We start from the raw sequence: 13267 nt of genomic DNA, 5'->3' as shown, positions 1-13267 counted from the left end.
GGCTATCATTTGTTTTTCAATAGGACAATGACCCAACACACCTCCAGGCTGTGTAAGGGCTATTTGACCAAAAAGAAGAGTGATGGAGTGCTGCATCAGATGACCTGGCCTCCACAATCAGCCGAACTCAACTCAATTGAGATGGTTTGGGATGAGTTGGACCATAGAGTGAAGGAAAAGCAGCCAACAAGTGCTCAGCATATGTGTGATCTCCTTCGAGACTGTTAGTAAAGCATTCCAGGTGAAGCTGGTTGAGAGAATGCCAAGAGTGTGCAAAGCTTTCATTAAGGCAAATGGTGGCTACTTTGAAGAAGCTAAAAGCTAAAATATATTTTGATTTGATTAACACTTTTTTGCATACTCCATGATTCTATACGTGTTATTTCATAGTTTTGATGTCTTCACTATTATTCTACAATGTAAATTAAGAAAATCCCTTGATTGAATAGGTGTGTCCAAACTTTTGACAGGTACTGTAAGTATTCAGACCTTTCCTAAGACTCGAAATTGATCTCAGGTGCATCCTGTTTCCATTGATCATCCTTCAGATGTTTCCTCAACTTTATTAGAGTCCACCTGTAGTAAATTCTTGATTGAATATGATTTGGAAAGGCACACAACTATAAGGTCCAACAGAGGACAGTACATGTCAGAGCAAATACCTAGCTATGAGGTTGAAGGAATTGTCCGTAGAGCTCCGAGACAGGATTGTGTAGAGGCACTTGTCTGGGGAAGGGTACAACATCATTTTGGCAGCATTGAAGGTCCCAAAGATCACAGTGGTGTCCATCATTCTTAAATGGAAGAAGTTTGGAACCACCAAAACTCTTCCTAGAGCTGGCCCCCTGGCCAAATTGAGCAATCCTGGCTTTGGCCAGGGAGGAGACCAAGAACCGGATGGTCACTCTGACAAAGCTCCAGAGTTCCTCTGTGAAGATGAGAGAACCTTCCAGAAGGACAACCATCTCTGCAGCACTCCACCAATCAGATCTTTATGGTTGAGTGGCCAGAATGAAGCCACTCTTCAGTAACAGAAACATGACAGCCCGCTTGGAGTTTGCCAAAAGGCTCTTAAAGACTCTCAGACCATGACAAACAAGATTCCCTGCTTTTGAAACCAAAATTGAACTCTTTGGTCTGAATGCCAAGCGCACCGTCTGGTGGAAACCTGGCACCATCCCTACGGTGAAGCATGGTGGTGGCAGCATCATGCTGTGGGTATGTTTTTCAGTGTCAGGGACTGGGAGACTAGTCAGGATCGAGGGAAAGCTGAACGGAGCAAAGTACAGAGATATCCTTAATGAAAACCTGCTCCAGAGCACTCAGGACCTCAGACTGTAGTGAAGGTTCACCTTCCAACAGGAGTGTCATTGGGACAAGTCTCTAAATGTCCTTGAGTGGCCCAGCCAGAGCCTGGACTTGAACCCGGTCAAACATCTCTGGAGACACCTGAAAATAGCTGAGCAGCGACGCTCCCTATCCAACGTGACAGAGCTTGAGGGTCTGCAGAGAAGAATTTGAGTTATTCCCGAAATTAATGTGTGCCAAGCTTGTAGCGTCATACCCAAGAAGACTCAATGCTGTAATCACTGCCAAAGTACTGAGTAAACGGTCTGAATAATTATGTAAATAAGATATTTCAGTTTAAATATTTTTATAAATTTGCAAAAATATATATTTTTTTAAATGGATTTTGCTTTGTCATTATTGGGTATTGTGTCTAGATTGATGCATGAAAAAAAACTATTGAATCAATTTTAGAATAAGGCTGTAACGTAATACAATGTGGAAAAAAAGTCAAGGGGTCTGAATATTTTCAGAATGCACTGTTTGTAGCTCTTTCCTGCAGTCAATTACCAAAAGTGCCATCTTTGGCCTCAGGGTGGAATGTTATTCATATTTTTCATAATTTCATAATTAATAAAGATTGTAAAAATTAAAACTGACAGAAATCTGGTGTTTCTATGTCAAACAGTTGTGTTATATTTCAGTGTTCTTTGATGTATTGTATATAAAGTGTAATATTGGGTTTCAAATTCAATACGTTCCAACTCTGTATCTGACATGGTAAAGTTGTCTTATTTAAGCCCATAACCATGTTTTGTTTCAAAGTAGATTTGTTAAAGACTACCAAGAATCACTCTGTTTGACCTGATTTAGCCCATTACAGTAAAAGTTTAAATAACGTTCTTCTCTGAATGTTACTAAAGTTTTCTTGTGTTTTTTATGGAAAGTTTTCTTAACGTTTAAAAGAACATTCTTAGAATGTTCTCTGAACGTTACTAACGTCTTCTTAACATTCTCTGAAAAATGTGAGAACATAAATGTAAATAGAACCATGAGGAAACCTGTAGGAATCATTATGCTAAAGTACTGAAATTCCCAGAGAATGACTTTCTTTCTTTATGTTCTCTAAACTATTTGAGAATCTTCCCAGTGTCAAACCTGATGTTGCTAGAACATTACCAAATTTGAAATTAAATGTAACCTTGTTTGAACTATCAGGAAATGTTCAGTTAAAGTAATGAAATACGAAGAAAATACGTGTTTTTTTGTCAAGTTCCTTAAACGTACTGAGAATGTTCGAAAGCCAAGCAACTATCCTGCACTATTCCCAGAAATGTGTGGGGAGGTTGTATGCAAAATACATATGGTACTCAGAACGTTATGTGCTAACTGGGTCTATTTTGCTTTCTCTTTTCTCTACACTCTTGCTCTCTCTGTCTGTCTCTCTCTCTTAATTTTTTTTATCTCACCCAGTCTGTTTCTTTTCCCTTCAAAAAGTGTTTCCTCTCAGTGTCCATTAGTTTGTCTCATGAGCTTGACGGACACTACGTTTTGCTACTTAAATATTCCTTATCAGGTTGGTGATTGGTGGAGTGATTCTCATCCTGTAAGTATTATTTTGTAATTCAACTGTGGATGTGGGTGGTCAATGATTAAAGTTGGAAACCGAGACACAGACCATGGCCATGTCCCTCCAATTCCCTCTACTTACTCTCTCTCTCCACACACACACTACCCTCCCCTACCCCTGACCACACACGCACACTCATCCCTCCCTGCACGTTTCCCCTGTTGAGCCAGCCTGTCACCTGGGGATCCTTATCTCCCCATGAGTGACTGTGAAAAATGACAAGTGTGAGGAGGATGATGGTGGCGGTGATACGCACCGCCGTCTGATTAGCGAGGTGAAGTGCCGCTCTTTAAAAACGCAGGGGTCAGGGTTATGAGACCTCCATCCAACCCTTCACCACACTTCACACGCCCAACTTTTTTTTATGGCCTTTTGCTCTCTCTCTCTCTTTTGCTGGCTGAGCACTTCCTTCTTCCTGTGGGGTCAGCAGTTCACTGTGCTGATAGAGACCCTGATATGTCCATTCATTTATAAGACTAGAGCCCTCACATGAGGGGAGACATGATGTCTGCATCCTGGCTACATCACCCTGTCCTCTCCTCTCCTCTCCTCTCCTCTCCGTCATTTAGCCTAGATCATTTCCCGGTCACAATTTAGCGTGTTGCCTTCACCTCAGGATAAATTATACAACAATAGTCTCAACATTTTCTGATGTTCATTGCTTAGTGCAATCTGGTCAACAACATGTTGTGTGTGTGTGGGGATGAACACAGAACGACAGACTGGTCCAATCTGGTCAGAACTAGAATGGGCCCAAAGAGAGGTGCTAATCATAACTCTGAGCTGGTCTTGTTGTGCTGCTGGCTAATTACCGCCATTATGTAGATGCAGAGTGCTGCTGATCAGTGTAGCTTGCTGTGTGTTTATGTATGTGCATGTGTGCGCGTGTGTTTGTGCGTTTGTGTGGTTTTTTGTGTGCCGTGGTGGCAGGGCCGATTAAGAGGGAGATTAGCTGGCCGTCCTGAGGAGGGGGGCGGTCTAGGGGGGCGAGAGGGGGGGTAGTGAGGGGCGTCCCTCTCCTGGAGACGAGCCCTGACCTTCTCATTTCATCCTCATTAGTATCTCATGTCAACAGAGCAGCCGCTCCTTAATCATCTGCTATCATCCCCGCACACACTCAGAAGCACTCATACACACACGCATACACACAGACACGTGCACACACACACATGCTCAACAAAAATCCCACTCACGCAAAAACAGACACAGATGTAAACAACCAATGCCGAGACACAAACTAAAAGATTTATACCATATTCACACACCTTTCATTTTATGTGTGTGACCTTTATTTAACTAGGCAAGTCAGTTAAGAACAAATTCTTATTAACAAGGACGGCCTACACCGGCCGAACGACACTGGGGCGCCGTCCTATGTGACTCCCAATCATGGCCGGCTTGTGATACAGCTTGGATTCGAACCAGGGTGTCTATACTGACACCTCTAGCACTGAGATGCAGTGCCTTAGACCACTGCACCACTCAGGAGCCCAAATATGTGTATGTCATGAGAAGACAACGTATTCAATGAGGATAATAACAACCTGTTATTTCATTATAGTTTACTTTTAACGAACAACAATAAATAGAGTTCACATTCTGCCTTGTGCCAAGCATATATGTCTATTTATTGAATAAATAAGTGATTCTCTCCTTTTGATGTTGTTTTCTGTTCTATGTCAGAGACTGGGCTCGTCTGTCTGGGTCGGCCTGTGTGCCATAGTGGAGCCCAGTGCATGGTGAGGGGGCTAGGGGACAAACAGGGCCCAGGCAGGGGCGAGGAGGGTGAGGGGACTGGGGGCTCGTGGTGCCAGCACAAATGAGCCCCATTCATTTCCCCACGTCGGCATATGGTGGCCCATTGTCCTCGGCCACAGAGGCAGAAGTGATGCAATTTGTTGGCATGTCCTGTCATGTCATAAACTGCCCATCCCACTGAGGCCCCGGCAGGACAGCAGAAGAAAAGCAAGGGCAGCTTGTTTCACCGAGTTTCACAGCTTCACATGTGTCCTCTGAAAACAGCAGTGGCTCAGACACGCACGTGCACGCATACGTACGCATGAATGCACACGTGCGCACGCACAAAGACACCGACATGGACATATCTGTAATGCTTACCCAGCACTCGCTATAAATATTTTGACATCAAGACTAAATTTGACCTCTCTCCTCAAAGAATAACGTGTATTTCAATCAGAGAGCAAATCTTGCGGAGGATTATAGCATATCTATGTCAATCTCCATTCTCCATGTTATCTCAACGGAGGGGTTTTGCTGTAGTTACAGATGGGGTTAACCAGAGTATTAAGATTTGATCACCGTCTTATTTACATGATTCTTATGAGTCGGTATCCTGAAATTAAACTGTGCATGGCTCACAACAACAACGCCAACAGCGACATAATCAAAAACAACGGTAAGAATCAATTAAGCCACTACGAGCTACTTCACTCTTGAACCCATGTCGTTTCATTATTTCACCATGCCAAGCAACTCACAGCAAGCTACTCTCTGTCTGACAGGGGAGGGAACGAGCCTTGTGGAACTTCCTTCAAAATGGAACTTTTTGACAGAGGTGCACAATACATGCAGCAAAAACGGTGTCAGAAGTGTCTAGACAGTAGCACGTTCAGCTCAGACAGAGGAAAGCATGCGATCACAGTCACACACATAGATATGGCTGATGTGTTGAAAGAAGCTTGGATGACACAGGTCAAGTGTCACTGAACCCATTTCGCACTTACATTGTGTGTGGTGTGTGTGTGTGGGGGTGTGTGTGTGTATGTGTGTGTAGGGTGGGGGTTGGGGATCTGTGTGTGCATGCGTGGCACTCAATGCCGCCGTGTCAAACAGAGATTTGGATCTTATTGTCCCCACAGCTTGCTCTCCTACCTTCCTCTCTGAAAGACAGCGGGGTCTCTCAGAGTCAACACAGAGAAGAAATGAGACAGAAAAATACCCAAACACACAAAGAAAACTTGGCCAACTCCCCAACTGTAGAGATGAATGACTTGTCTGAAGGGTTGAACACTTTTTTCAATGGTGTGAGGAACAAGTGGTCGAGAGAGATTCAGTTACAAGTGCGTTACAGGAGCAGGGAGTGACATCATTAATATTGGATCAACTGAAATGCTGAAGTAACAGAGTGGGTATATTTGCCTTAGATAGACTTCATCTAAGATGATACAGTAAATAGCTGTAATGCAAACGCATAGTATCATAGGTATATCTATGACCTATGACGCGGTGGGTTTAGTTGTCAGCTTTTGCATTTAGTAATTGGGCAGACGCTCATTTCCAAAACACAAAGTCGAATCAAAATCAAAATCAAATCCCAATGTGTTTTATAAAGTCTTAACAGACGCGGTTGTTTGGGTGGTCAAAAATCCCACTGGAGACGCTGAAGAGATGATAGATGACTTCAACGGTGAAGAGGTGATCTCCTTTTTTGTTTTGTCCCCTCTGTCCCCCTCGACCCCAGACCCCCGATCTACCCCCATACCCAGCCAAGCCACAAGCCCCAGCCACCAGTCCAGGCCTGTCACTGGCCTGCTCCCCATGTCTATCACTGGATGATGGATGGGGTGGGAGGTCTTGACCTCAACTCCCCAGAGTTCACAGATCTCATCAGCGCTGCAGACACCTCCAGCCGACGAAAGACAATGTCCCAAAATCATGTCTTTAAAGTGGGACAATCTGAAGAAGAAAAAAAAAGGTGAGCTGTAATCCTGGAGGTCTGGGAACATTTAAGACTAAAACACATGTCTTCAGCCACACAACTGGCCCGCCAGGTAAGATGGGGTGTCTAACCGTAGACTCCTACAAGTCTTTTAAGCTACAAGAAGTCAGAGAACCCAGCCAGCCAAGTCTACAACCGCCACCAATCTGACCATGTTTCAGCCAGAGGAGGAATCTCCGCTTCTCCCTTCGGTCCTGCGTTACTACGACGGCGAGATAGATTGATCTGCTAAAAAGACACAGAGAAATAAATAAATAAACAATGCACAATAGCGTCAAGTTACAACCCACTGACACCGAGCATAGCTCACTGTTATTTCCCGCTTTTGCAAAAATATCTAATTCCCCTTATTTAATCAAGAGACTCCTTCGCCTTGGCCCGAGAACCACTGCGCCCGTCCGTCCCAGCCGTGATTTACAGCGCCCGCTGCATTTATGAGTACCTGTTTCATTTTCCTGTCGCTGCTCTGACACCTAAAGTGATAGGAATTGTATGCTTCTGATAACTGTATGAGTTTCGCTTTGGCCTGGGATTCATGTCCCTGTCAGCGGTCGATAAATAACGGCTAGCGCCAGCGCCATGACTTCCAGAGGAGACATCCACCAGATGGGATTTGGCTGGGGAGGTAGGGAGGAGCAGGGAGGGACACACATGGGGCTATGGAGAGATGAGGAGGGAGAGGAGAGAGGATGGGAAGAGAAATGCGTCAAATAAGCCTGGATCCTTCTAAAGGTCATGTCTTACATGAGCGGAAGTGCATATGTTATCGTGTGTCATCTCTTCGGAATTCATAACCGGGCCTTTCATATGAACATTTTGAGAATGTCGTAGAGTGATGTCATGCGCTGACAACAGTGTGAGGCAACTCAAGAGGCACACTGAGAACTGACGCGCAGGTCACACAGCACATGCACTGCGTCCGCATACAAATGTGCAGAGAAGCTGAGAGTTTTGCTTAGGAGCTTTCATGATTATTTCATGAAACAATACCTTCCTTGAACTAATGTTTATGGACAAATGCCATCGGAGCAGTGCTTGACTTGGCCTGAAGTAGGTGTCGGTACTCATTTTGGGTGCCGGTAGTGTTTACATTTAGGTGCAGGAGCTCGACAATACTTTTTTAGTTCAAATTCATTAAGAGGTGCAGGAGATCAAGCAGAATAAAATGTGAGTTGCCGGTACTCAGCTCTGGTGAGCTCCTGCCTAAGTCAAGCACTGAATTGATGTAAGATCTGACCATGACTGGTCTTGTTATAGGAATGTTGTATTATGTATATATTTTTTGGAACGTGTATGTGCCTTTAAGAAAAATGTGGTCATAACAATGTGTACAATACAGTCAGCAAGCTTCCTGTCTGTTTTTATTTGTGCGTTATGACACTACTAACATGTATCTTTCTAGATAATAGCAGTTAAAAGTGGGAACTGAAAATTGGGATTTCAGAAAACACAGGCAGTGCATGGCGCCCCGGGGTGGATTTGAAAGTGTCTTGCAAAGAGAGTTGCGTAAATTCCCTCCAACCTATTCTCACCCCCTGTCCCTCCCTCACAACCGTCCTCCGGTCTACCCGCTCTACCCCCTTCCCTCGACCCCTCGGGAACCTCATTTCAATCTGTCCCGGCTGTAAAATGTGTGAGAAAGTAATACACCAAAAATGCTCATATGCATATGAAAAATCATCTTGTGAAAGGGAGCCTGGGATTAGGACAGGATAGATTTATACTAAGCTTTACACATTCCTTTGACACATTTGCAGTTTCTGCATTGTTGCCCAAGACCTCCTGGTTACTTGGGCGATGACATTAAACTGGGTGAAAATGGCTTATTATGTGCGATAAATTCAAAACAAAGTTGACGCACTGTACCCGGCGAGTACATCTAAAGAGTGGGGAGGAAATGTCAAGCATTTCAAAAGGAACCTTCTGTAAATTGTGTTTATGGAGACTATAACGAATCTCTCCATGGCAAAAGGTCTTTGTTGGAAACCCTGCTGGTCCTCACTGAGTGAATATTATGAGGAGTTGGGTTGAAAAGAGGGAGGGAGCTGGTGTGCGTGTGTGCGTGTGGGTATGCGTGTGTGGGTGTGCGTGTGTGTGTGTGGGTGTGCGTGTGTGTGTGTGTGTGTGTGTGTGAGTGTGTGTGTGTGTGTGTGTGTGTGTGCGTGCGTGCGTGCGTGCGTGAGTGCGTGCATGCGAGTGTGTTTGTGTGTGGTGTCACGATGGGGATTCAAAATGAAAAAGAAAAAGAGAAGGTTGGGACAAGAATTCACTGCTAAAGGGGTGTGAACTGGCACTGCCACTTGGCTTGAGCACAATGCATGGAGGGCTGGCATGGCCCAAAGGCCCTCTGACACAAGCAGCCCACACCACAGAGGTGCCACAGAGAGAGAAGGGTGGGAGGAAATCACAGGAACCAAGGGGAAATTGAGACAGACTTGTCTTGCAGGTGTTGAGATAATAAACTAACAAATGATGTAATTGTTGTAGCATTTGGGGAGGAGGGGTCTCCCTCAGATGGGGGAAGTGTGGATCAGAAATCTGGAGGGACACACTCAAACACAAACACACTTGGTGAGATGCACACACACACACACACACACACACACACACACTGGGAGGGACACATGCAGGCACACATAAGCAAACACAAGCACAACCACACACACAAACACAATTGGTGAGATGCACACACACACACACACACACACACACACACACACACACACACACACACACACACACACACACACACACACACACACACACACACACACACACACACACACACACAAGCACACACGCACAAGCACAAACAGACACACACACACTTGGTGAGATTCACACACACTGGGAGAGACACGTACACACACACACAAGCACACACACAAGCACAAAAACACACACACACACACACACACACACACACACACACACACACACACACACACACACACACACACACACACAGTCAGTCACATTTACACTAAATGATTCAGAAACATGAGTAGAGCCTATCCATATTCTCCAGTGAGAGTGTGTGGAGGATATATTTGGAACATCACACTTTTAAAAGCATGAGCTTGAATTCCCCTGGGTCATTTTCTGCTCTGGTCTTAATTGAGAGTGTTCTGGAAAAATCATTACTATATTAATGATTTAACACAAAGTAACTACCTGCTTTTTCCAAGAGGAAAGGGAGATTTGCTTCCAGTCAATACCCCATGCACACTCATTATAAGGGGAAAGTTATAGTAATTAGGCAGACACCAATAACTTTTAATGATCTTTGTTTTTAATTGCATATTATCGGGTTGCACAGTCTCTGTGTTTATGCCCAAATGTGAGACAATAGTGAGGGGAGGAGCAGATTAAAGAGAAATGGCACCTGCATCGTTTTTACCTTAGCAACAACAGTAGCACGGCTGATTCTCTCTACTGTGCAACCAAGAGGCTAGATGCATGAGCCTGTCATTATAGCCACTACCTTTCCCTCGACTCTCTTTCCTTCTCCCTCCCTTCCTCCCTCGTTTGCCCTCTCTCTTTCTAATTATGTTTCTAGTGTCTATACTGGCACTTAGTGGGGCTGTAACTTTTGTGGAACTATGCACTTCTTTGTGTCTCGTCGGAAGGAGCGGAAAAACAACAACATCGACAACAACACAAGGTATGTCTACCAAAATACGGACTGGGGACTGATCGGGTCATTTTCAATCTCCAACTATCGCTCAAAGAACAGGCGGAATCAAAAACACTTTTGATAGACCTATTCCAGTTTCGTAGCACCAGTATACGTTCGTAAGTCTCCCCACAATAAGAACTAAAGAGCCATAACAACGCTCCAATCACCCCCGAATCATCGCTGACTCTCAGAGACAGCCCGTCTTTGTCTGTTAGAGAGGAGCAGAGAGGTGCCACCCCCCCCCCCCCGAAATGAAAGAGAAATATGAATATGAATGAAAATCCAAAATGAAGGACTGATGAATGGCCATCTGTTAGCTCGTTCGGGGGAAGTGAACTACTCAAAGCAAAGCAGTGCAGGGAGCGAGTGTCTGAGAGTCGGGGGGATAGAGAGAGTCCAGGAATGCCCTACTGGCACTCCAGTGCCACTCCGAAAAAGTGGGCCAAGAGCCCTCCTCCTGGTGCCCCACATCGCCTCCTCCCTCCCCTCTTCCTCTCCTCTCTCGCCCCTTATATCTCCTCTGCTCTCAGAGAGACACTGTGGCAGGTTGTGGACTCAATCACTCCCCTGTCAGGTGATTCTCAGAGTGTTCGTCGTAATGTAATCTTCCGTTCACACGTACCATATTTCAATTACGACCGCCATAGCGAAACAAGCTGCGTATTCAAATCACCCAATCACCTCGTCGTCGCCGTTTTCCCTGAACAATGTCAACTGTAAAAGAACCGACCGCCAGCTGAAGGCAATTATGCCATGTTGTCAGAGCCAATTATGATGGCTCTCTCGGCGGCGGTTATGCCACGAGCAGGGGAGTGTTCAGGAACATTTTAATGACAATATGCTTGCGGTCCATTATAGCGTGCCACCCCCAGCCACCCCCTCCCTTTAATGCCATCTCAGAGTGAGTCCACGGTGGGGACCATTAAACCTGATAGGAGCACATTATGGCCCCTCTCAAGGGCCACACTGAGAGGACTGGGAGAGTCTCACTGGGAGATGCTGGGCAGGGCAGAGCGGGGATGGCAGGATGGCAGTCATCTCCCCCACATGTTCTTCTAGCTGCAGCCTGGCAAGAAAGAGGGAGAGCTGGGCTCAGTGGGCTGGTCCTCCCAACAACCTCACTGCATAGGGGACATACCCATGCTGCCACAAGCCTCAGAGAGAAAGAGAGAGAGCGAGAGAGGGAGAGAGAAATATATATATATATATATATAGAGAGAGAGAAATACTCCTATTATACAACAATATTAGACACATTATATAGGCCTTCTGTATTGGATGTGCCCGTTTAATAGATTTTAAACTGGAATATATGGCATACCTATGAATATACATGTTTTGCTTCCATATGTATAACCCAGTTACTGATTTAAAACCCCCTGTTCTTCAACACCATCATGCAATTTAGAAAGGCTCCCTCCATCTCTCCTTGGGTTTATGTACATGTCTGTGTCAAACATGCCTTTCTTAGGGGTAGGTAGAGGTTGACAGGAGAAGACATCACCACAGTTCCTGTGAGATTGCTAATCCGACCACATATATTAATGCATCACAGCCCAGAGAAACAAAAAGCATGTTTTATATGGTGTTGTGTTGTATTGGGTGTCTGAGAGAGAGAGAGAGAGAGAGAGAGAGAGAGAGAGAGAGAGAGAGAGAGAGAGAGAGAGAGAGAGAGAGAGAGAGAGAGAGAGAGAGAGAGAGAGAGAGAGAGAGAGAGAGAGAGAGAGAGAGAGAGAGAGAGAGAGAGAGAGAGAGAGAGAGAGAGAGAGAGAGGGAAAGAGCAAGAGCAAGAGCGAGAGAGAGGGAAAGAGCAAGAGCGAGAGAGAGGGAAAGAGCAAGAGCAAGAGCGAGAGAGAGGGAAAGAGCAAGAGCAAGAGCGAGAGAGAGGGAAAGAGCAAGAGCAAGAGCGAGAGAGAGGGAAAGAGCAAGAGCAAGAGCGAGAGAGAGGGAAAGAGAGAGCGAGAGAGAGGGAAAGAGAGAGCGAGAGAGAGGGAAAGAGAGAGCGAGAGAGAGGGAAAGAGAGAGCGAGAGAGAGGGAAAGAGAGAGCGAGAGAGAGGGAAAGAGAGAGCGAGAGAGAGGGAAAGAGAGAGCGAGAGAGAGGGAAAGAGAGAGCGAGAGAGAGGGAAAGAGAGAGCGAGAGAGAGGGAAAGAGAGAGCGAGAGAGAGGGAAAGCGAAAGAGAGGGAAAGCGAAAGCGAAAGCGAAAGAGAGGGAAAGCGAAAGCGAAAGCGAAAGAGAGGGAAAGCGAAAGCGAAAGCGAAAGAGAGGGAAAGCGAAAGCGAAAGCGAAAGAGAGGGAAAGCGAAAGCGAAAGCGAAAGAGAGGGAAAGCGAAAGAGAAAGAGAGAGAGAGGGAAAGCGAAAGAGAAAGAGAGAGAGAGGGAAAGCGAAAGAGAAAGAGAGAGAGAGGGAAAGCGAAAGAGAAAGAGAGAGAGAGAGAGAGAGAGAGAGAGATGTCGACTGGATTATAAGGCCTGTGGTGGTGAGAGATGAGGGATGGCCGTCTTGTAAACAAGTGACAAGCGTCCTGGATGACAATTCCTAATCCATCATAGTGCTGTCACTGCTGTGACCGGAGAGGTGACGAACAGGACCTGGGAGAGAAGGACAGGGGGAGGGATTGAGGAGGGGGACAGCTGCTGTGTGTTAATCCACATCATCATTTGAAAAGCTGTCCCACATGGCTCCTGGACATGGGCGAGAAAGGAAAGAAACACTTATTGAAAACATTGAGGATATACAAAATATAGCCTTGGAACACTAAAGTGACACCCCTCCAAGGACACGTCGTGAAATTGAGCTGTTGAATACCATACAAAATGTATAAGTAAACCCTTGATTCATGTTTGTTGGACACCGTACCTGAAAAGCATAAAGCATTCCGAGTAATATTGTTCTGTACTACTTGAAGGCAGCTAACTCATCAAAGATCCA

Source organism: Salvelinus fontinalis, chromosome 38, assembly GCF_029448725.1.
Source record: "Salvelinus fontinalis isolate EN_2023a chromosome 38, ASM2944872v1, whole genome shotgun sequence".
In the NCBI taxonomy this organism is placed as follows: Eukaryota; Metazoa; Chordata; class Actinopteri; order Salmoniformes; family Salmonidae; genus Salvelinus; species Salvelinus fontinalis.
Note: the sequence above shows the minus strand (reverse complement) of the source record.